This window comes from Euphorbia lathyris, chromosome 2, assembly GCF_963576675.1.
Source record: "Euphorbia lathyris chromosome 2, ddEupLath1.1, whole genome shotgun sequence".
NCBI lineage: Eukaryota > Viridiplantae > Streptophyta > Magnoliopsida > Malpighiales > Euphorbiaceae > Euphorbia > Euphorbia lathyris.
Window position 1 is genome coordinate 138,541,968 of NC_088911.1, and position 23,515 is coordinate 138,565,482.

The window sequence follows — 23,515 nt, forward strand, 5'->3', positions numbered from 1 at the left end:
AAAATTGTGAGAGGCTAAAGCATGAGATCCAGGATCTGATTGATAAAAAGAAAATAGTCGACCCATCATCAGCAAACTCTCCCCTTAGGTGCTATCCATCGCCTAGTCATAGGGTGAGCGCAATTGGATCTGGGTTGGAAGAGAGCTTTGTGGTGGAGTCATTCTGCGAATTTAAGGAGGAGCTGTTGGACTCCAATGAGAGAAGGAATGTGGGAGATGGCTTATACGTGTCTGTTTTGGAGGAACTGCCAACAGAAAAAGTGATGGATGATAGAACTAAAACTGAGGAAACCGAGGAAGTATCATCTCGGAGGATCATGCCTATGTTGAAATTGTTTAGTGGGGTAGAAGACCCCGAAGCTCATTTGTATGGCTATGTGTATGCTATGTTTGGAGAGCCATACAAAGTGGAAAAAGTCGCTCCATGGTTCTATCTTTCGCTGGTGGGTGAACTGTTGAAGTGGTTTCAATCGCTACCTGACTCGACTAAGCAGGATTGGTCACTGATGTCAAGCTTGTTTTTGATGAAGTATCGAAGAGATAAAATATAGGCATGGGAACATAGCGTGATGCAAATTGGGCCTATCAAACGTCCGTTTCCGATTGTCGGCAAGTATAATGAAGGCAAGGACCCCATGGAGCACTTGCATTTTTACCTATCCGCTATGGGTCCTTTGGGCTTCAAAGAGGACGAAATCACGAGTTTGTTTTGCAACTCGTTGGTGGGAGAGTCACTAATGTGGTATATGTCTCTTCCGATGAAAGTAAAAGTGAATTGGGCAGAAATGACTAAGAGGTTCATCAAGAAATACACCGCATGGGGACATCCCGAGGAAATGCCTGAGTCACCCGATGAGGAGACACCTAAGGCGGTGTTAACCATGGCTAAGTACAAAGGAGGTGAGAACCCCATCGACCACATAAACGGTTTCCGTGCCTACATGTTTGACGCAGGACTCTATCGAAGTGAGTTGGTTCAGCACTTTCCAAAGACACTCGTAGGAGAAGCTTTGATGTGGCACCGAATGCTCTCGGCAAAGGCAAAAGGGGACTGGGGGTCCCTCATGGAGCCTTTCGTGCAGAGATATGAGATGTACATCCCGTGGACTGGGTCGTTGGAAGATTTAGAAAGGATCAAGCAATTTCCCGAGGAAGCATTCGTGGATTATGCTAAAAGATGGAGGTTCAAGTATGCCTCATGTCGGGTCACCTTGAGTGATCAGGAGCAACTCATGTGCATCCGGAAGGGGGCTATTCCACTCGTGGCTAGAAGAATGAATGGAGTGTTCCTCAAGGACTATGAAGAACTGATAGGCTGGGCTAGGTATGGATCGTCGGACCCTTCCTACATAAATCCGAATGTCCCTCACATAATAGATTTGATGGTCGTGGACATTTGGGGAAGTTCCTCCGACGAGGAAGGTATCAATCAGAGGGTTCCGATCAACATCTGGGATGAGTCTGATGATGAGTCGGAAATGGCTGCTAGCACCGAAGGAAAGGTTCTGCTAGGTTTTGAGATCTTCAATGATGTTACCGACTGGGGCAAAGGAGAAGCAAGCTGTTTCATCGAGGAGATCATGATGTTAGATCTTAATGTCGAGGAGCAGGTGATCACTATTGAGGCCACTGTGGGAGCGGTGGATGAGCCCGGTACCTCCAAGACTTATGAGAAACCCGAGAACCCTGTCGATGACAACTAGATTACCGCTTTGTTTGAATCTGATGATGTACTCACCAATACTATCAATGAAATGAATTCTGATTTTGCTTACTTGCTTAATATTGATTCTGATCATTCCATGCATTCGCATTCATATAACATGCCTACATTTGAAATCAATGCAATAGAAATGTCAACTTTAAATCTTGGCACGGATGAAAATCCTAAACTTATACAAATTGCTCAAGAATTAACTACTGAAGAGAGGAAAGAATTTGAGAGAATAATTAAAAAAAAAATACGAAATAGTGTTTGCTTGGACATACGAAGACATGCCAGGAATCGATCGATCAATCGTAACTCACCGTATTCCAACGTACTCCGATGCTAAGCCCGTAAAATAGAAACTCTAACGCATGAGGCCAGAATGGGCAGATAAGATCAGAGAGGAAGTGAAGAAACAGTTAGAAGTGGGGTTCATCGAAGTAATCGACTATCCCCCTTGGGTCGTAAATGTAGTGCCAATCGCGAAGAAGGACGGTAAAGTGAGAATGTGCGTCGATTATAGGGATCTCAACAAGGCATGCCCCAAAGATGAATTCGCATTGCCTCACATCGACGTATTAATCGATAGTACAGCATCGAGCGTCCTGCACACAAATGTTGACGGCTTCATGGGCTACATGCAGGTTCAAATGGCAGAAAAGCACAAGGCAAGAACCTCATTCACAACTGAGTGGGGAACCTACTGCTATAGGGTAATGCCGTTTGGTTTAAAGAATGCCGGGGCAACTTATCAACGAATGGCCACGGCACTGTTCCAGGATATGATACACAAGGAGGTGGAAGTTTAGATGGACGACATGATGGTCAAGTCGGAGAAGAGAGAGGGGCATTTCGCTGCACTTGAGAAGTTTTTGGCCCGAATTGCAGAATTCAAGCTAAGGTTGAACCCAAAGAAGTGAAGGCCATACGGGAAATGCCTGCACCAAAGAATGAGAAGGAGACGAGAGGGTTCCTGGGGCAGGTTTAGTATATTAGTCAGTTCATAGCAAGACTCACTGCGATCTGCGAGCCGATCTTTAAGCTGCTACGGAAAGATCAACCCACGATTTGGAATGATAAGTGTCAACAAGCCCTAGAGAAGGTCCGGGACTACTTGTCTAATCCACCAGTTTTGAGACCGCCTAAACTTGAAAAAAAAACCGCTTCTCCTCTATGTAGCGATCGAGGAGCGATCTATTAGGGCAAAGCTGGCCCAAGAAGGGGACACCGGTGTGGAGCACGCGGTGTACTATCTGAGTAAGAGGTTCTTGGAATACGAGCTTAAGTATGACATGATCGAAAAGACGTGCGTGGCGGTAGTATGGTTAACAAAGAAACTATGACACTATTTTCAATCTTACAAAGTAATCATTATTTCCCGAATGGATCCGGTGAAGTATCTGTACCGAACTCCATCTCTAACAGGGAAGCTAGCCCGATGGTTGTTGCTTTTGTCCGAATTTGATATCGAATATGTAACAAAGAAAGTTATTAAAGGGAGAGCCATAGCAGAATTTTTAGCCAATCAGCCTATGAACGCAGAAAAAGAGGAGATAAGCTATGATTTTCCCGCTGAGCACTTGAACGCCATAGAAGTTATACGGTGGAAAGTGTTCTTTGATGGAGTGGTTACCTCGAATGGAACCGGGGTAGGAGTGCTACTTATCTCACCGAAAAGGGAAAGGATCCCAATGGCAAAGAAGTTATCCTTCCTTCTCATCAATAATATGGCCGAATAGGAAGCGTCCATCTATGGGTTGGAGTCATTAGCAGCGCTGGGAGCATCATGTGTTGAAATTTGGGGCAACTCAAAACTGATTATCGAACAAGCGCAGGGAAGCTGGGAAGTAAGGGAAGAAAGGTGGCGTCCGTACCTAGAACAGTTGGAGGGATTGGCGCAGAGATTCAGCGAGTGTCGTTTTTATCACATTCCCCAAGCACAGAACCAAGCAGCGGATGCTTTGGCCACTTTGGTGTCAGTATGGGATAATCCTCGGAACCTTGCCTCGAAGCCTTTGGTGCTGAGAAGGTCCCACAAACCGTGCTATGAAGACGTAATGCTGTTGGGAGCAGATGAAAAGCCTTGGTATTTCGATATCGTAAACTTCATGAAAAGTGAGACGTACCCGACAGAATCAAAACTTAGGGATCAGGCTGTGATCAGAAGGTTAGCTCAGCAATTTGTCATCCACAATGACTTGCTTTACAAAAGGCACGCCGATGGTTTACAACTGAAGTGCTTAGATGAGGGAGAAGCTCGGGAGGCAATGGAGTCAGTACACTCGGGAATTTGTGGAGCCCATATAGGAGGAGCAGTGTTAGCAAAGAAAATCGTAAGACAAGGCTTCTATTGGCTCACCATGGAAAGAGATTGTAACGAATATGCGAAGAAATGCCATGATTGTCAAATCCACGGAGATTATAATCACTTTCCAGCTATGGAACTGCACGTGTTGGCACCAGTTTGGCCGTCCGCAGCTTGGGGCATTGATATCATCGGAGAAGTGAGGCCTAATGCATCCAATGGGCACAAATTCATCGCGGTCGCCATTGATTACTTCACCAAGTGGGTAGAGGCAGAATCGTTTAGCAAGTTGGGATCTAAGCAGATGAGGAAGTTCATGGAAAATCACCTAATCACCAAGTTCGGAGTGCCTCACCACGTGATTACGGATAATGGGGTCCAGTTTCAGGCGGAAGTGAGAAGTCTCCTCCAAGAATACGAGATCGAGCATCATAGGCCTTCTCCATATTGCCCGCAAGCTAACAGTGCGGTGGAGACCGCCAATAAGAACCTTAAGAGAATTCTCATAAAAACGGTGGAATCACATCGGAATTGGCACGAGCAGCTCCCACTCGCGTTATGGGCTTATCGCACGACGGTTAGGACGTCAACGGGGGCAACGCCGTTCTCCTTAGTGTATGGGGCAGAAGCAGTCCTGCCGATTGAGATCAAAAAGCGATCGTTGAGAATCGCAGTGGAAGCAGAGATTCCCGAGACGGAATGGGTGAAGAAGCGATATGAGCAGTTGGCTTTGGTTGACGAGAAAAGGATGGAAGCCCTTTACCATGTGCAGCTATATCAGAGAAGGATGGCCCGAGCCTTCAACAAAAAGGTCAAGGCCAACCCTATCAAAGAGGGGGACATGGTGCTGAAACAGATCCGTGTGACGCACACCGACCCTAGGGGCAAATTTAAGCCAAACTGGGAAGGACCATTCCTCGTGAAGAAAATCCTAAGCAAAAGGGCGGTGAAGCTAACTACTATGGACGGCATGGAGTTCTCCGAACCTACCCATCTGCATAGGCTTAAGAAACACTTTTCGTAAAAAAAAAAGAAAGAAATAAAAATTCCCGATAGGTCGAAAACCCGCAAAGGGCGACCTATGCAACAATAAGGGACATCCCAATAGGTGAAAACCCGAAAGGGCGCTCATTTGAAAATTCCGGGATAATAAAAGGAGAGTTGAAAAATCGCTGGGATCTGAAAACCGAAAAAAGGCGGGTCCTGGTAACAGTAGTTGTATCTTGAGCAATTATAAAAATAATGTATAAGCGGCTAAGTATTTCTGTTGTTTGTAAATAAATAAAGGCATGAACATATTTGAAGAGAATGATTGGAATTATTATGATCGACTGAATGCATGGTATTGTAAGTCATGAGTTACACACTTCTTTTTCCCCACCACCAAATAAAAAGCCTACCCAAATATCTTTCTCACATATACCCGCCATACATCACGGTAGTACTAATAAAGTTGTAAACCGAAATAATGACGGGACTATCAATGAGAAGGAATCCCAAAGTCCCAAAAGCCCTCAAACGAATCAAAGCCTCCGAAGTAAGGTTCCCGCTCCTCGACAACTCGGCGGCTCCCTACCGCAATCCGCAAACTCCCCTCAGCAGCTCGCTGGGCTTCTATATCCACACGGCCCCTCTCCTCGGCTGCTCGACCTCGCTCCTCCTAGTTGGAGCGCTCATCCTCCCTATCCCGACAACGATGTCCGATCTAAGCGTCAGCATCCAGTGGCCACTCCCCTTGCCCAACCGCCACGTTCTCTTGTAATCTTCGGTCAGTAGAATGGAGGTCTCCCTGTAAAGTAAATAGGAGGGAAGCATGTATAAAAAAAAAAAAAAGAGAAAAATATTCATTCATAATCATGTGCATACATATCACTACACTAGGTCATACCATAAAAATATTCACCAGGTGATGGGCGTGACTCAAGTCGAGCCGCATGCAGAAATACTCGGATAGCTCCAAGAAATCCGTGCGAGTTTAGGCAGGCTCCGATAGGTAAATTAAAATTCGATTAAGGGGCACAGGCCCTGCTACGGACTGCGGTCTACGGCATCATCAATGGGCACAGGCCCCGCTACGGACTGCGATCTACGGCATCATCAATAGGCACAGGCCCTGCTACGGACTTCGGTCTACGGCATCATCGATTCCGGTCAAACGCAGACGATCCTGGTAAAAAGAAGCGACTGCGGTCACAAACTCTCGGACGAGTGATAAAGCCCAAATATCAAAGCGACTGCGGTCACAAACTCTAGGACGAGTGATAAAGCCCAAATATCAAAGCGACTGCGGTCAAAAACTCTCGGACGAGTGATAAAGCCCAGCTATCATAAACGAGAGGACGCCCGGAATCGATGTATAGATTAGGGTCGAATAGTTGATTTGGAGATATACAAACGAAAGGACACCTGCGATCGATGTATAGATTAGGGTCGAACGTTCGATTTGGAGATCTACAATACAAGAAAACGCCTACGATCGATGTAGAGATTGGGGTAGAATGATGAATTTGGAGATATGCAAAACGAAAGAGTACCTGCGGTCCAGATAAAGACTAGGGTCGCTAGAAAGAGCAACTTTACCTGCGGTCGAGATAAAGACTAGGGTAGCTGGAAAGAGCAATTTTACCTTCGGTTGATTTAGAAACTAGGGTAGCTAGAAAGAGCAATTTTACCTGCGGTTGATTTAGAAACTAGGGTAGCTGGAAAGAGCAATTTTACCTGCGGTCGAGATAAAGACTAGGGTAGCTAGAAAGAGCAATTTTACCTGCGGTCGATTTAGAGACTAGGGTAGCTAGAAAGAGCAATTTTACCTGCAGTTGATCTAGAGACTAGGGTAGCTAGAAAGAGCAATTTTACCTGCGGTTGATTTAGAAACTAGGGTAGCTGGAAAGAGCAATTTTACCTGCGGTTGATTTGGAGACTAGGGTAGCTAGAAAGAGCAACTGTACCTGCGGTCAATTTAGACTAGGGTCGCTAGATAGAGCTATACACTTACGGTCGATTTAGAGACTAGGGTCGCCAGAGGGAGCGTTCGTCTGCAGTCGATTCAGAGGCAAGGACGGGACAACCAAGGCAAAGATCGAAGACCAGGCCGGAGCATGCGGCATGGAGATCATGTATTCTTCCTCCTACTCTTTACGTGTCTCTTACTTTTATATGTTTTACATTGCATGTGTTGCGTTAGCAAAAAAACGTTTTCCAAAACACACACATCACTGTCAAAATAGAAAAGTAGGGGCAACTGTAGACACCGAGTCGGAGGACCTGTGACGAAAACCCACGATGAACGGCTAAATCGGTTGATTCCAAGGATTAGAAAATTTAAAAATAATAACATAATAAAATGGGGAAACTCGGAGAACCGACGCTTGAAAGCCCCGCTAACAAGTTCGGCATCTCCTGAGTGAGGACGGGCACGTTCGCTACTACGGCAGTAAGCAAATGGGCCCCGGAGGCCGAGCATCGGCCGGTGGGTAACGAACGGCGCTCCCAGCGACGACGGTCGCTCTATAAAGGACGGTGCGCGGTACGTCGGGTGCTCGTCCGACACGTCGAATGTCACCCGTCGAGGGACGGGCGTCCCCCCTCGAGCGTAGTCCGACGCCGAACGGCGTCACCCGACGAAAGTCCGACGAGTGCTCGACATCGTCGGGCGAGCCCCGACGCTCGTTGGGCGGATGCCCGACTTTCGTTGGGCGATCGCCCAAAATTTTGGGCGATCGCCCAAAAACGTTGCCCAACAAATTTTGGGCGATCGCCCAAAATGTTGGGCGGCCGCCCAACCTCTTTGGGCGACGCCCGATTTTACTCGGGCGTCGCCCAAAGTTCTCCGGGGATCCATGCCTATAAAAGGCACGGATCCCCATGCATTGAGGAAGGGAGCTTTTTTTGGAAGGATTTTCTCACTCTAGACATTTTTAGAGAGAGAAAATTTATTTTTTGGGAAAAAACATTTTTTTTCCTAAAAATTCCAAATCTCCTAAAAGTTAAAATTTTTTCAAAAACATCGGGAAGCACGATTCGTGGAATCAATCGACGTCAACCGTCAATACCGAACTTAAGGTATTATCCGAGGACTAGACTCTTTTATTTTATTTAATTTATTTCCTTCTTCTATTTATTTTTATGTTATGTTTTTATTTATTTATTTATTCATTTATTTTATCACTTTTTATTTAATTTTGGGTATTTATTTAATTTTCATCTCATGTTGAATAAAATTGGGTTTTGTTTTAAAATAAAAAACCTCGTTTTGATATCCCAATACGAACCGTGATCCGATAAAAAGGTAGTTCGGGTATTGAAAACGTTGTAATTATAAGTTTTTAATTTAAAGAAATTTCCAAATAATGTTTTAAAATAAAAACGTCGTTTTAGGAACTTCCGTTATTGACTATGACCCATTTTTGGTAGTTCGGAAATCCAAAACGATTGAATTAGACTTAATTTAAAGCTTTTGAATAAATCTGGAAACAATTGGAGTGCTGCTGTAATTTTCCGTTTCTGTCACTAATTGCTGTTTACCGACGGATTTTCCGTCGGTAAATCTGCTGGAATGTAAAAATGCTGTTTTGGTCCCTGTTTCTTAACTTTTAAGCTTTTGGTCCTTTGTATATATATGTGTATTTATGTAATATATATTTTCAAACTATTTTTAGACATTTGATACATATAGTTATTTAGAATGTTTATATATCATTTTTTATTTTATTTTAAATATAAGTATATGTATATATATCTTTTCTTTTCTTTTTCCTTTACTTAAATGGTAATGAATTTTATTTTAAAATGATATTTACTTGGGTGTTTTGGGAGTGATTAATTAGTAGACATTTTGTGGATAAATGGATATTATTTTGACATTTAAATTACATTAGGTATGTATATATATAGTTTTGGGCTATTTGGGCTATATTAGTTATTATTAGATAAAACTATTTAGGGGACAAATGATATTTTCTTATTTAGGGGTTTTATTTATTATTTTCACATATTTAAAGTAAAAATGTATTATATTTAGTATTTTCATATATGTATTATATAGTATCTTTTCATTAACCTTTATTTCATGTTTCTTTTTGGCTAAAATGTATATATATATATGCCTATATTATTTTCTTTATTCTTTTGGTCATTCATGGGTCAATGTTTCAAATGGGCTTTATTTGGGAGTGAGTTTGGATTTAATATGTTTATTGTTGTAATTATGACAAGTAAAGAATCCATTAAGTAAAAAGGGGAAAATAAATCACAAAAAGGATTTTCAATTTAATTATTTAAACTAATAGATTTTTAGAGGTTCCTAATGTAAATAAATAGTGTTTTCTTGACATTTCAAATTGTTTCTCAAAACACCACGTTTTAAAACCTTAGTCCGTTCCAACGACGGATTAAGCGAACCTTGTAATTAAAATCATTTTCATGGTGAATAATAGAGTTTTCGAATCGTTTTCTTAATGATTTATACAAAATAAATTGACTTGTATGCTTAACCACGTTTTCTTATTAAAGGTTTTTACCTTAACGTTTTCAAACACTTGAGTCGTTCCAACGGCGATTCGGGTGAACTTCATCAAACAGGGTTTTGAAACGTACCTAAATCGTTCCAACGACGATTAAGGTACGAACCATGTAAATAAACTCGTTTTGGGGAAATGAGTTAGTATAGAATTAACACACAACACGATATGTAAATCCCGTGGTAAATAAACCACTTCTTTCTTCCTCCCCTCTCTTTGTATGTATATCAAATTGATGTAAATGGGTGATTCTTTACTAAAGTGGCTTTTCAATAATATATGCTCAAAACGGTTTCTAAAAAGAGAAAGAAAAGGTTTCAAATGAATTTAAACTTAAAGAAGTATACGATTAGTCCGTTATCGCCTAACATGCTGAGTAGGAGGCCGGTGGTTCATAACCGGGCGATGTCGGGGTGCCTAGTAGCCTTTCTCCGGAAAGGAGCTAGCCTTCTCGGCTCGTACCTAAGTTTCCCGAACCCACACCGGTCTCCCGCAAGGGATCGGTGTTCATTTTCCCATTCATGGGTGGCGACTCTTCCATATCTCCGAGCTCCGGTCCTGCCGAGCAGCTTGATTCCACGATTGGTTGCTTTCGGCGCCAATCACCGCTTACGTCGCCATGAGGTGTCCACCCCCCGGTCCGCCCGGGAGATTAGGCCGCGGCACCTCGTCTAACACCTGGACACGAGGACAAAGTGTGCAAATTGAAAAAATCACTTTATGGGTTGAACTAAGCACCCAAGCAATGGTATGAAAAATTTAACAGTGTTTTACTTTCCAATGGGTATATGGTTAATGGATCAGATATATGTGTCTATTCTAAGTCTTGTGATTCGAATTATGTGATTATATGCCTATATGTGGATGACATGCTTATCTTAGGGACAAGCCTAGATATGGTTAATGACACAAAATCCTTTCTCTCTTCTCACTTTGACATGAAAGACATGGGAGAAGCGGATGTAATTCTCGGCATCAAAATTACTAAGACAGAAAATGGGTTCTCATTAGGACAGTCACATTATGTTGAAAAACTGTTGAAAAAGTTTAACAGTTTTGATGTAGTTCCAGCTAGAACTCCTTATGATCCTAGTGTAAATTTAACATGTAATAAGGGAGGAAATAGTATCTCCCAAGAGGAATATGCTAAGATCATAGGCAGTGTAATGTTCCTAATGAATCACACCAGACCAGACATAGCCTATGCTATTAGTAGATTGAGTAGATATACTCACTGTCCAAATAATGAACACTGGAGTGCACTTCATCGCTTATTGAAATACTTAAGAGGTACCATGAATTATTGTTTGCACTTTACTAAATTTCCTGCTGTTTTAGAAGGATATACTGATGCAAATTTGGTATCTAACAATGATAAGGTGAGTTCCACCAGTGGGTATGTTTTTGTTTTAGGTGGTGGTGCAGTATCTTGGAAATCATCCAAGCAAACCTGTATTGCTCGATCAACCATGGAATCTGAATTTATAGCCCTTGAACTGGCTAGTCAAGAAGCAGAATGGTTGAGAGCTCTAGTAGCAGATGTTCCGTTGTGGGGGAATTCTTCTGCACCCATTTCGATGCATTGTGATTCACAGGCAGCCATTGGTACTGTAAAGAATAGTGTCTACAATGGAAAGAGAAGACCTATTCGCATTAGACATGGAATTTTGAAACAACTCTTGAAGAATGGAGTAATTGCCCTAGACTATGTGAGGTCGGAAAAGAATCTAGCAGATCCTTTTACCAGAGGGTTACCTAGAAGAGTTGTACTTGAGTCGTCGAGGGGAATGGGACTAAAGCCTGTTGAATAAAGGAAATATGGTGGACACCATTCGTGGTCAAAACAAAGCCGTATTGTCCTTGTTGTGCACTATACTACTCCCATTCCTATGGCAAATAATAGTGCGTGTGTAATCCATAGCCCGATTAAGAGGTGGTTCATGATCATGGACTTGATGGATGTGTTTTGAAGGTTGAGTTATGAGAAACTCTTAATGATCTCATTTCGAGATCACCTACTTGAGTGTGGAGGTGGGCCGCCTTCTATGAAAGACTCAGGCAGTCTTTCTAGAGCACTCATGAGACCCAAGGTGTATGCATGGTCTTCAAAAGCGTTCTAATGTACTATCGCGGAACAGCAAAAGTTTTTAAGGTTATTTACGTGTTGTGGGGGTCTTAGATGAGGTTTTAGAAGTTCAAGAGCAATTCACTTCTAAAACGTCACCCTGTTGCCTCATCTCACTACGTATCAATTCAATCGAAAGACATTGATACTTAAGTTCTACATAACCTTATCCTACTTCTTTTATTTGCCCTGAAAATCATTTTTCTTTACACTATTTTTAAAATGTTTTTTATAAAGCCATTTGTGGGGGATTGTTAGAATAAATGGCTTTTGGTGATTGAATAAAATGGATTTGAAGTGGGGGGTATAGTTGTCTTTAAAGACTTTGCTTTCAAAAGCACTTTCACAATCCCACATTGGAAACTTGCAAATGTTTGAGTGGGTATATATAGAGTTGAGCTTTAGAAGCCTTTAAATTGTGTTAAGTGGGTTTTGGCAAATATACCACACGCGCGCGCTCGCTCGTTCGTTCGCGCGATGCCCGCCCGTCCCGACTGGACTGGGCCCGAATTTTATTTTTCTTTTTATCTGTTTTAACTTCTAATTTTTCTTCAACTTTTTATTCAGTCAAAACTGAACCTTATTTTTCTCCTAGTCTTACTCCACCTTCTAACGTGTATATGAACGTTCTAACGTTCATATTTCTGAAGGCTATAAATACAACCAGTTTCCAGCTTTGGAAATATAGCTTTTTCCTCAATCGTTTTCTGGGCAAATAAAAAATACACTTTTGCTGTTCTACAATCTTCGACCTTGAGTGCACAGGTTCGAAGCTTTTCTGTGTTAACCTTGGGGAGCGACCGGAGTTACAGATTGCACCTCCGTCTGCCGAAATCGCTTTCAAGGCAGTGGCCTCCGCCACGGCATAGTTCGATTTCCGCTCTTACTTTCAATTTGGTTTTTTCTGTAACCCTCTTTGTTTCTTACAATTTGAAAGCGATCTTCTGTTTCGCAATCATGTCTGCTTTAATTGCGAAATCCCTTCCTGACCTCTCCAAACTTGAACCTCTGGACGGTCTTAATTACAAAAGATGGTCGCAGAAAATTCTGATTTTCTTTGAACAGCTCGAACTGGACTATGTTGCCGTCCAGGATCCACCCTCTGACCCAAATGCTCCTGCCATGTCTCTAATTGTTCAGCAGTATGACACTCGTTCTGCAAAATACGAAAAAGACAACAAAACAGTTAGGGGTCATCTCCTAAATCATATGTCGAACCCACTGTTCGATATTTTTGTCAACAAAAAGTCTGCCAAAGAAATTTGGGATACACTACAAGAAAATTGACTATTAATGAGAAAAAGTTAACGAGAATAAAAATTATTCTCATTAGAAACATAATTTCAATCACTTTAATGAGAATAAATTATATATTTTATTATTAATCACAAAACAATTTATTTATTTAATTTTATTCTCATTAATACAAATTTCTTACCAATTTATTAGATTTGACTTTTTATTATTCTCATTCTTTTGTTTGACTATAATATTAATAATACATTTTATTCTCATTATTTTCTTCAAATAATTACCCTAAAATTTTAGAAGTACCGTCAAGTTTTTCTTCTCCCAAATATTTAGTTACCGCCCATCTATCCCAAATAATCCCTCCAAAATCTTTTCCCCAATTTTCGTTCCTAATTTGAAAGCCCGCACAAATTCCAAAAGACAAAAGCTCAAACAGACACAGAAAACCCTTATTCCAAAAGTTCAAACAAATCTCGACCTCAATCCACGGCCTTACACTCAAACCACCTCCAATTCATATTGACCTAAATCACTATTCGTCTCCCAAATCTTCTCCGCATCTTCTCGGACACAGAAAACCTAAATTACTACTCATCTCTAATTGCAGATGTGTTAAGCACGAAGTTTCTGCGCCTATCTACCACTAGTAAGCTTTTCTCTTTCACTTATAGCAATACTAAATTTTTTGTGTCCTATTTTAGTTTAGGGATAATAAATGGGTCCGTTTGGTTTGTCTTTCATCTCTTCCTTTTATTGTCTGATTTCTTGAATGTTCAAGCAGGTATTCCTCCGAAGCACCCTTGCTGCAGTGGCACTTTCGATTTTATGGATATGGTGTAGTATTTAATATTTAAGAGTTTGGAACCAACATATATTTCTATTGAACTTCAGGAAATTTATACAGAAATACAGACATCAGTTACAACTGACTTCCATAACTTCTCCTAAACCTATGCAATAACTAAATAACTTCTCCTGAATTCAAAATAATTAAATAAAACATTATCTCATACTAAATTAACTAAGGCACATTTCCAACAAACTCCTTCTTGCCTTAGTATTTACAAAACCTTCTGGATGCTCAACAAAAATTTCTTCAAGAAGATAGCCATTTAGAAAGGCTGATTTAACATCGAATTGGTAAAACTTCCATCCATTTTGTGCAGCCAATGCCAATAACATTCTGATGGTGTCCAAGCGTGCAACAGGAGCAAAAGATTCTGAAAAATCCACCCCAAAAACTTGACTGTACCCTTTATCAACTAGCCTGGCTTTGTGTTTGTTGACAGAACCATCAACATTGAGTTTGGTTCTGAAAACCCATTTAACTCCAATTTTCTTTCTATTTTGAGGCATGTCAACTAGCTCCCAAGTGTCATTCTTCTCAATCATACGAAGCTCCTCTTTCATGGCTTCTATCCATTTGTCATCCTTCTCGGCTTCTTTAAATTCCGAAGGGTCAAAAACAACAACATTACTACTTTCATAGATATCAGATAGAGATCTTGTGCCATGAACAGGAACATCATCGATCTTTTCATCAAGAATCTGCAAATTTGTTGCTTCCGCCCAAAGACCTGTTGGCAATTCCTTTTCATGAAGCATGCATCTAGCCATCTTCATGACATTCTGATTCTTTCTCTCACTTACACCGTTCTGTTGTGGTGTGTAAGGTGTTGTAAGTTGATAGCTAACATGACTTGCTGGTATTGCTTGCTCATCCTCCATCAAATTCAAGGCAAAACTTTTGGCTTTCATCTTCACTTTAAACACATCTTTGCCCCTTGTATCCTTGATAAAGCACCACTTGTCTTCAAAAATAACTTTGAAGCCCTTTTCAACAAGTTGTCCAACACTAAGCAAGTTTTTATCAATGTCAGGCACGTATAAAACATCAGTAATATGTTTTACACCTGCTAAGCTTTCAATGCCCACTGTTCCTTTTCCTTTCACTGAAATAAACTCACCATTTCCAATTTTGACTTTAGAAATGAGAGTTTTATCTATTTCTGTGAAAAGAGTTTGATCGTTGGTCATGTGATTTGTGCAACCACTATCTATCAACCACGCATCACTGGAGGTGTTGTTAATTGCAAAACACGTTGCCACAAAGAGTTGCTCTTCATCTTGTTCTTCTGTAACTTTTGCGGCTTCACTTTGTTGTGATCTGCAAACCTTTTCCATGTGGCCCATATTACCACATTTCCTGCACTTGATGTCAGGCCGCCACCAGCATCTTTTTGCCATATGATTCATCTTCTTGCAATATGGGCAAGGTGTGCTCACATCATTTTTGTTATCACTGCTGAACTTGTTATTCTTCTTCTCCTTGTAATTTTTGTCTGTGCTGCCTCCTGAACTTTCAGTTTTGGCCTTGAAAGCACCCTCTACCATTTCTTCTTTTCTCATCATTCTCCTTTGCTCTTGAGCCTATAAAGCATTAACTAATTCTGCCAAAGATATGTTTGACAGATCTTTAGACTCCTCCAAAGAAGAAATTTTAGACTCATATTTTTCTGGCAAAGTAACAAGGATTTTTTGGACAATTCTCTCATCAGAGAACTCCTTACCAAGCAGCCTGACTTTGTTAACAATGCCCAGCATCTTGTCAGAATAGTCTTTAATTGTTTCTGACTCCCTCATCTTCAGCATCTCAAATTCTCTAATCAAATTGAGAACCTGCATGTTCTTGGTTCTTTCATTTCCCTGGTACTCCTTCTTGATGTAGTCCCATATATCTTTTGCTGATTCCAGACTCATGATTCTCGTAAATATGGTGTTGGAAACAGAAGAAAAAAGACAGACTTTAGCTTTTGACTTCCTTGTCTTTCTCTCCTTATGATTCTTTATCTGTGCCATTGTTGGATTTTGTGGAAGCGGAGCAACTTCATAATCTTCTTCTACAGCCTCCCAAAGATCCAATGCATCAAGATACACCTTCATTTTAATAGCCCAAGCTTGATAATTCTGGCCATCAAAAACTGGTGCAGTAACATGATTAAAAGAGACTGCATCTCCTTCCATTCTCACAGATCCCTCAAGATAATTTGCTCTGATACCAATTTGTAGTATTTAATATTTAAGAGTTTGGAACCAACATGTATTTCTTTTGAACTTCAGGAAATTTATACAGAAATACAGACATCAGTTACAACTGACTTCCATAACTTCTCCTAAATCTATGCAATAACTAAATAACTTCTCCTGAATTCAAAATAATTAAATAAAACATTATCTCATAATAAATTAACTAAGGCATATTTCCAACATATGGAAGCTGTTATTTTCGTTTGCACTACCATTAAAGGTAGTTTTCTGGGCATTACTATTGAGATTCTTATTAGAACTATTTTTCTTCTTAATTTTTGTGGAAACATGTTCCCAATTTTTGTGGATCCGGTTTTATAATATCAAGTAACCATTTAATCCAAAAGCCAAAAAAAAAAAAAAACACGGAAAAAAATGAAAGAGAGAAAAGAAAAGAACATACATTTACAAGAAAATATAATTGATATAATATGGAGTGGGTCTAAACCACCATTGGACTTTTCTGTTTTTGGTTATTTTATATGTACTTTGGCTTATGCCTTGAGATTATTATTAATCAATTGTTTCTTAATGGTATAAGCATCAACAATTCATATTTATTAGAGTAGAAATTTACATGGTGTTCATTTGTTGGACATGTTGTTGTAGTTATTTGGTTGATCTCCATGTGCTTATCAATCACTTGGTTTCCCTTGCTAGTTATTGTCCTAAATATTGTGTTTCTGTATCATATTCATCTGTTAACATTTGTAGCTAAATATTATGAGTTAAGCCTTGGGGTTAATGATTGTTTGTTGGTTAATTTGAACAATATGGTGTACTATTGAGGTAGGAAGAATATATTGTTTCCTATTAAAATCAATAATATCATTTGCCATTAATAATTGAATAACATAGAACTGCAAATATATGTGTTAAAGTTGGATAACATTATGGAATAACACTTGTTAACATTTAGGATTACTCTGAGTCTAGCTGTTTATGGAATAGCACTTGTTGACATGTGCAACTTTGGCTGCTGCAACTAGTACTTGTCTTCCTGTCATTTCTTTCTTCTTTGCTCTTTTGGTGAATTGTGCAATATTTTGTTTTTAGTGAATCATTGTGCAATATTACTCTGAGTCTAGATGTTTTGTTGAAGGTGAGCCTTGGCGTAACGGTAAATGTTGTTACCGTGTGACCGAGATGTCACGGATTCGAGTATTAGGAGTGGTCTCTTACCAAAACAAATGGCAGGGGAATGCTTGCCTCTAATACACCCTTGTAGTGGGACCTCTCCCGGACCCTCGCTTAGCGGGGACGCGTAGTGCACCGGGCCGCCCTTTAGTGAATCATTGTGTTATATTGGTGCTGGTAAATGTGTTATTTGTATATTTGTTTAGTTGGAGCAATCAAGGTAATTTACAATTACTCAAGTACTTATAACCATTTGATGAAGAGATAGAAACTGTCAAAAGGTCCAGATGATGTTTTTCAGAAAATTATAATATAGAGACAAGAATAGCTTGATTGACATTTGTTCTCTACATTACTATGGTTTACATTTGTGACATCCTGCTTTATTTGTTTATAAGAATATGATTCTGCAGTGATGTGTTATAGTGATTGACAACATGTTATATCAAAACTCTAATCTAATCCTTGAAGCAATTTTTCAATGAATGTCACCAATTTCAAAACTCTACTTCTCTCTCTGTACTTCTTCATTGCTCTTTCCTATCTTTGTCTTCTCTCTTATTCCCTTCTTCCTTCTCAGTTAATCTAAACCTCCCTTCAATTTTGGTTTGGATACCTTTCTTTGTTGTTAATTTTCATTCTGGCTGGGTATTGTCATCTGTTCATTTTAGAGTGAGGATTCTATGAATTTGAGGTGAAATTTATTGTGTTTTTCTTTCTAGAAATTATTGTTTATGTGAAAACAGCTCGAGTTAATTTTGGTTTCTTAAAAAACATAATGTTTTAGAAACTTCAAGGCTTGACATTACAAAAATAACCTGATTGGTATACTGAACTTTGGGATGTCTCATTATTGCTGAGATGAATGACTAATCACTATAATTTACAAAAAGAAAAAACAAAAACAAATGCTAAACATAATAAGGTAACAATATACTCTTGTTTCTTTTTAACAAAACACTATACTCTTGTTCAATTCATGAAATAATAGTTTACTCTTGTTCTTTTTTTAACAGAACAGTATACTGTTGTTTAATTCATTAAAACAGTGCTGTTGTGACTTTGCTTATTGTTGTGTTGCTGTCATAGTGCATGTTGACTTTGAGACGAATCACCTACAACACTTGCACCAAACCTCGTTCTTATCATTTTTTAAAACAGAACTGGGTACTAGTTCTGTTAAATAACTGGGTTCAAGTTCTGTTTCAAGAATTGGGAAACTGAACTGGTAATCCAGTTCCAGTTATGTTTTCAGAATTGGGAAACTGAACTACAAACCCAGTTCCAGTTGTGAAAACAGAACTGGGTTCCAGAACTGGGAAACTGAATCCGAAACCCAGTTACAGTTCTGTTTCTAGAGCTGGGGAGCTGGTTTCTAGTTCTGTTTCCAGATGACAAGGTGCAAGTGATGGCTTTGCAGGTTAGTTAATAATGTTTACACATGAGTTTTCCTTAAGCTCCGAGTAACAATCCTTGATATTAAATCACTGTCAAGTGTTCATCCCAATTTCCTATTTCTACTTGTACAATTTTAAACATATTTGTCGAGTATGAGGTTGGCCTTCCGTGAATTAAGTCCACAATCCAATAAGAAAATAGCAAACAAAACGAAAACAACATAGCAAAGCAATGCTAAAATTGATATTTAATCAACTATTTACAGACTTTATTTTAAGATAGGTAAATAGTTGATGCTTGGCATGCTGCTAATTGATGGTTGTCCTGTTATAAACTGCTTTTTTCAGCCTATATGCAGTATCTCGTTTGTATAGGGGAGGAAAGCAACATACGCCCAGTCCGGAGATTGATGTGTTTATGAAAGTCATCATCTAAATTTTACAGGTCTATGCCTACTTCTTTAATGTTATCCTGGTTTAATATTTTTTATAATTGCAATGAACATGCTTCTTTTGCTGGTAACCAAGTTACAATGGACTATGTGCTCAGAGTGCTTGGTCTTGATATACGTTCAGAGGCACTAGTAGGCAATGGTATATCGAGAGGTATTTCTAGCGGTTAGAGGAAAAGGGTTGCCACTGGTCTCTCTCTCCTTTCTGTACAATGCATGTCATTGAATAGTTTCTAAAATTCGCTACACAATTACTTGAAAATATAGTTTGAGATCTTCTTTTTCCTTCTAGCTTTTTCTATTCTAGGTGCACAAGTTGATGAATGAATCCACAATTAAGGTTTTGGGAATTATTTAACCTTTTAAGAACCAAAGTTTAGTGTTATTGCTGTTGTTGAGACAATATTTTCACATACATTCCTTTGACCTTCTATTTATTTATGGTGCTCGATTAAATAACTCTAGCTTCAAATTATATCTCAAGTTGTCAACCCAACCCTTGCTAACGATGCATGCTAGTTGTAGAACCATGTATTTTGCTTGATTATTAGTTTGCTGAACTAAAATTTGGTCTATGGTGGTGGTTCTCTGTATTGTTTTCATCAAATTGATGATAGCTGGTATATAATCATGCAGGAGAGAGGATTGTTGGGCCAAGGAAAACAATGTTTATAGATGAAATATCAACTGGACTTGATAGTTCCACGACTTAGTGTTCTTTGAGTCATTAGATTTCGACCAACACTGCGGAAAAGCATTGCAGATTTTCTACAAGAGGTATTGTCTCCTCCAATTCTATATTCTGATTGATGTGCCTAACATAAGTTGTTACCAAGTTACCTCGGAAAAGGATCAAGAACAGTACTAAGCTGATCCTTCAAAGTTGTATGTGTTATGTGCCTAACATTAATGGTTTTCAAACTAGTTGAAATGGTATGAGCTAGATTTCTTTTTGTTGTTATGTGTTATTTTCATGTCCTACCTGATATTGGGTCTATTAATAATTGAATATATGCATGTTTAGATAGTATCACAGAGGAGTATTTGACCTTGTGATATTTTCTGTGCATTATGACCCCTAGTTTCTAGATATTAGTTTGTTAGTATGAAACATTTTGTGTATAGCTTATTTCTTGAAGAATCATCTAATATTCTTATTCTTCTCTCTACCTTTAGTTTGCAGTTTGAGTTGTTTGAAGATCAACTTCATTCTTCATATTAATGATGTGTAGCAACTGCGATAACTGTGTTACAATGTTCGATAACTGTGTTACAATGTTCGATTTTTCATCACGCTCATCCAACCACCTCCCTCTAGTCCATTGTACCTGGCTAAGCCTTTGTCTCTGCAGCAGTGGCTGAAACAGAGGTTGAAGAAAGCTGAGGATAATTTAGGGGAGATTGAGGAGATGGTACTGGACACTCATAAAACATAGGATCCATGCTAAGATTCAGAGGCATATAGGGGAGATTGAGGAGATGGTACGGGACACTTGATTTACGATAAGGTACACATGTGAACAATGGTTTAAAGATATATTCGGAAATGAAATAATCATCTGTTTTGTGGTTTCTTTCTGATATTGGCCTTATGATCTTTTTAATTAGAACACAATTTTTTATTTTTCTAGTACTCCTAATTAGGTATATTATCCAAACGGATGGAGAAGTAGATGGAGATGTTGCTCATAGGATTAAAGCTGGTTGGTCGAAGTGGAAGAGTGCTACGGGTTTCCTTTGTGATCCCGGCATGCCTAATAGATTGAAGGGAAAATTCTACCGGACGGCAATTAGACCAGCATTGTTATATGGTACGGAGTGTTGGGCAGTGAAACACTGCCACATCCATAAGATGTCGGTGGCGGAGATGCGTATGTTGAGATGGATGTGTGGTCATACGAGAAAGGACCGGGTGCGTAATGAAATAATTAGGACAAAAGTAGGGGTCACATCTATTGAGAATAAAATGAGAGAAAACCGACTAAGGTGGTTTGGCCATGTGAGACGTAGAGCGCTTGATGCGCCGGTTAGGAGAACCGAAGAGTGGCAAAGGGATGTAGTGGTGAGGGGTAGGGGAAGACCTAAGCAAACTTGGAGGAGGGTGATCGAGAGTGATATGAGTTTACTGGGAATTGAGGAAAATATGGTAGTGGATACGACGGATTGGAGGGAGCGAATCTGTGTCGCTGACACGACTTGACTTTCACGGTTTTATATGATGGTTCATGTTAGCCGACCCCGAATCATTTCGGGACTAAGGCTTTGTTGTTGTTGTTGTTGTTGTTGTTGTAGTACTGCTAATTAGGTATATTAATTACTGGGCTTGCATTGTGTAGGTTGTTGTTTGTCCTACAGCGGTTGGAATGTTTGGCTATGCCATGTTTGTTCGAGTCAGGCATTCGGGTAGAGCTTTTATATAGGATGTTGATGCTCATTGTTTACCAATATGTAAATCCAAACTATTGTGTTGTTGATGTAATGCATTTGCTCTTTTTTCTTAAATAACCAGAATATTATTATATAATGTAAATATTTTTTTTATCATGATAAAATCTTTAATGAGGGGTTTTTGAATCATTATAAAAGATTTAATGAGAAGATTTTTAATTATTATATAAAAATTAGTAAGACTATTTCTAATTATTATAAACAATTCAATGAGAATAGTTTTTATTATTATAAAAAATTATAATGCGGCCAATTAATCTTATTATATATAGTAATAATGAGAAGGTATTTTATTCTCATAATTACTTTTAGTAAGGGACCCCTGTAATGAAGGGAGCCATGAGAGTAATAGTTCTCATTAAAAACTATTTTATGAGAATATTTAGACTTTTAATGATAATGTTTCTTCTCACTAAAAGCCTCTTTTTTTGTAGTGATACCCTCAAAGAAAAATACGGGTCTGATGATGCAGGTAAACGTAAATACGTGGTTGGAAGATGGCTCAATTATCAAATGGTTGATGAAAAACCAATCATTGACCAGATTCATGAATATGAGAATCTAGTTGCTGAAGTTCTGGGTGAAGGCATGACAATGTCTGATCTACTGCAAGCTAATGTCCTCCTGGAAAAATTTCCACCCTCCTGGAGTGATTTCAGAAACCATCTGAAACATAAGAAAAAAGACTTCAGTCTCCAGGAGATAGTCAGCCACATGAGAACTGAAGAAGCAAATCGTATGAAAGATAAGCAACTTTCCTCTAAGTCTGTTTCAATTAATGCTAATATTGTTGAATCTGCTGTGGTACCAAAAGACAGGAACAAAGGACCTTTAACCAAATTCCAAAAAGGCTCAAACCAAAACAAGCCTTTTAAGAAGAATGGAAGAATTCAGAAGAGGAAAGTAGTGGAATGCTTTGTGTGTGGTAAACCTGGCCACAAGGCATTTCAGTGCTATCAAAGGAAGAATCAACATAACACCAATCATAATCCAAACAACAGAGCTGCTCCACAATCCAATTTGGTGGAAAATGAAGAAATTATTGCTGCTGTTGTGGTTGAAGCCAATTTGGTGGAAAACAAAACGGACTGGGTTCTAGATACTGGAGCTACAAGGCACTTATGCTCAAACAAGGACCTGTTTAATCACTTTGAGGACGCTACCGATGGGGAATGCGTCTACATGGGAAACACCACTACTGCTGGTGTTGTCGGTAAAGGAACAATTTTAATTAAGTTAACTTCTGGAAAAAGCTTGTCTTTAAATAATGTGTTGTATGTGCCTGCTCTTCGTAGGAATCTTATTTCTGGTAGCTTGCTAAATAAGGCTGGTGTAGACACCGAGTCGGAGGACCTGTGACGAAAACCTGAAACAAGACGGTCGAAGCGATTGATTCCGGAAGTTTTGAAAAATATATAAAGAATAATAAGCTGAGGAAAATTAACGGCACGGCGCGGGCACACAACGGCATCCCGCACGCGGACGACGATGGTCGAACGCCCGCTTGAAGGCTCGAGACGTGTGCGCGGCGTCCGTCGGACGCACCGCGAGCGGCACGCTCTCGACGCCCGAGCAATGCCTGGGACCGCTGGCGGTGCGCGCCCTCGTGGGCCGTTGAGCACACGTGCCTGGCAGCGCGGGGCGCGCGTTCAGCGGCCGCGACGTGCGAGCGTCTAGCTGTGCGGAACGCGCGCTCGGCGGCCACGGAGTGGACGCGTCCGACGGCGCGGGGCACGTCCCGAGGGTCGCCGGGCGGCCGCCCAACCACAATGGGCGACGCCCAATTTTTATTGGGCGTCGCCCATTGTTCCGGGATCCGTTTCCCTATATAAGGGCACGGATCCCAATGTGAAAAGAGGAGGATTTTGGGAGGAGAGCTTTCTCACACTAGATATTTTTCTAGAGAGAGGAAGTGGATTTTTTGGGAAAAAAACATTTTTTTTTCCTAAAATTGAAAATCTCTAAATTTCCTAAGTTCAATTTTTACTAAATTTTTCATAAAAAACGGGAGCTCGCGGTTCGTGGAATCAATCGGCTTCGACTGTCAGATACCGAATTAAAGGTATTATCCGAGGACTAGACTTTT

At 39.9% G+C, this 23,515-nt stretch overlaps 1 long non-coding RNA gene across 2 annotated transcripts; it reads left to right on the top strand.

Moving 5' to 3' along the window:
* Positions 1–18,909: 18,909 nt before the first annotated feature.
* On the top strand, positions 18,910–21,395 carry LOC136217055 (uncharacterized). 2 transcript variants are annotated; one of them, XR_010683433.1, is made up of 4 exons: positions 18,910–18,974; positions 19,618–19,758; positions 20,158–20,489; positions 21,318–21,395. It is a non-coding gene; the product is annotated as an uncharacterized lncRNA (long non-coding RNA). The 2 variants fall into 2 exon arrangements; XR_010683434.1 differs by lacking the exon at positions 21,318–21,395 and adding an exon at positions 20,626–20,881.
* Positions 21,396–23,515: the final 2,120 nt, after the last annotated feature.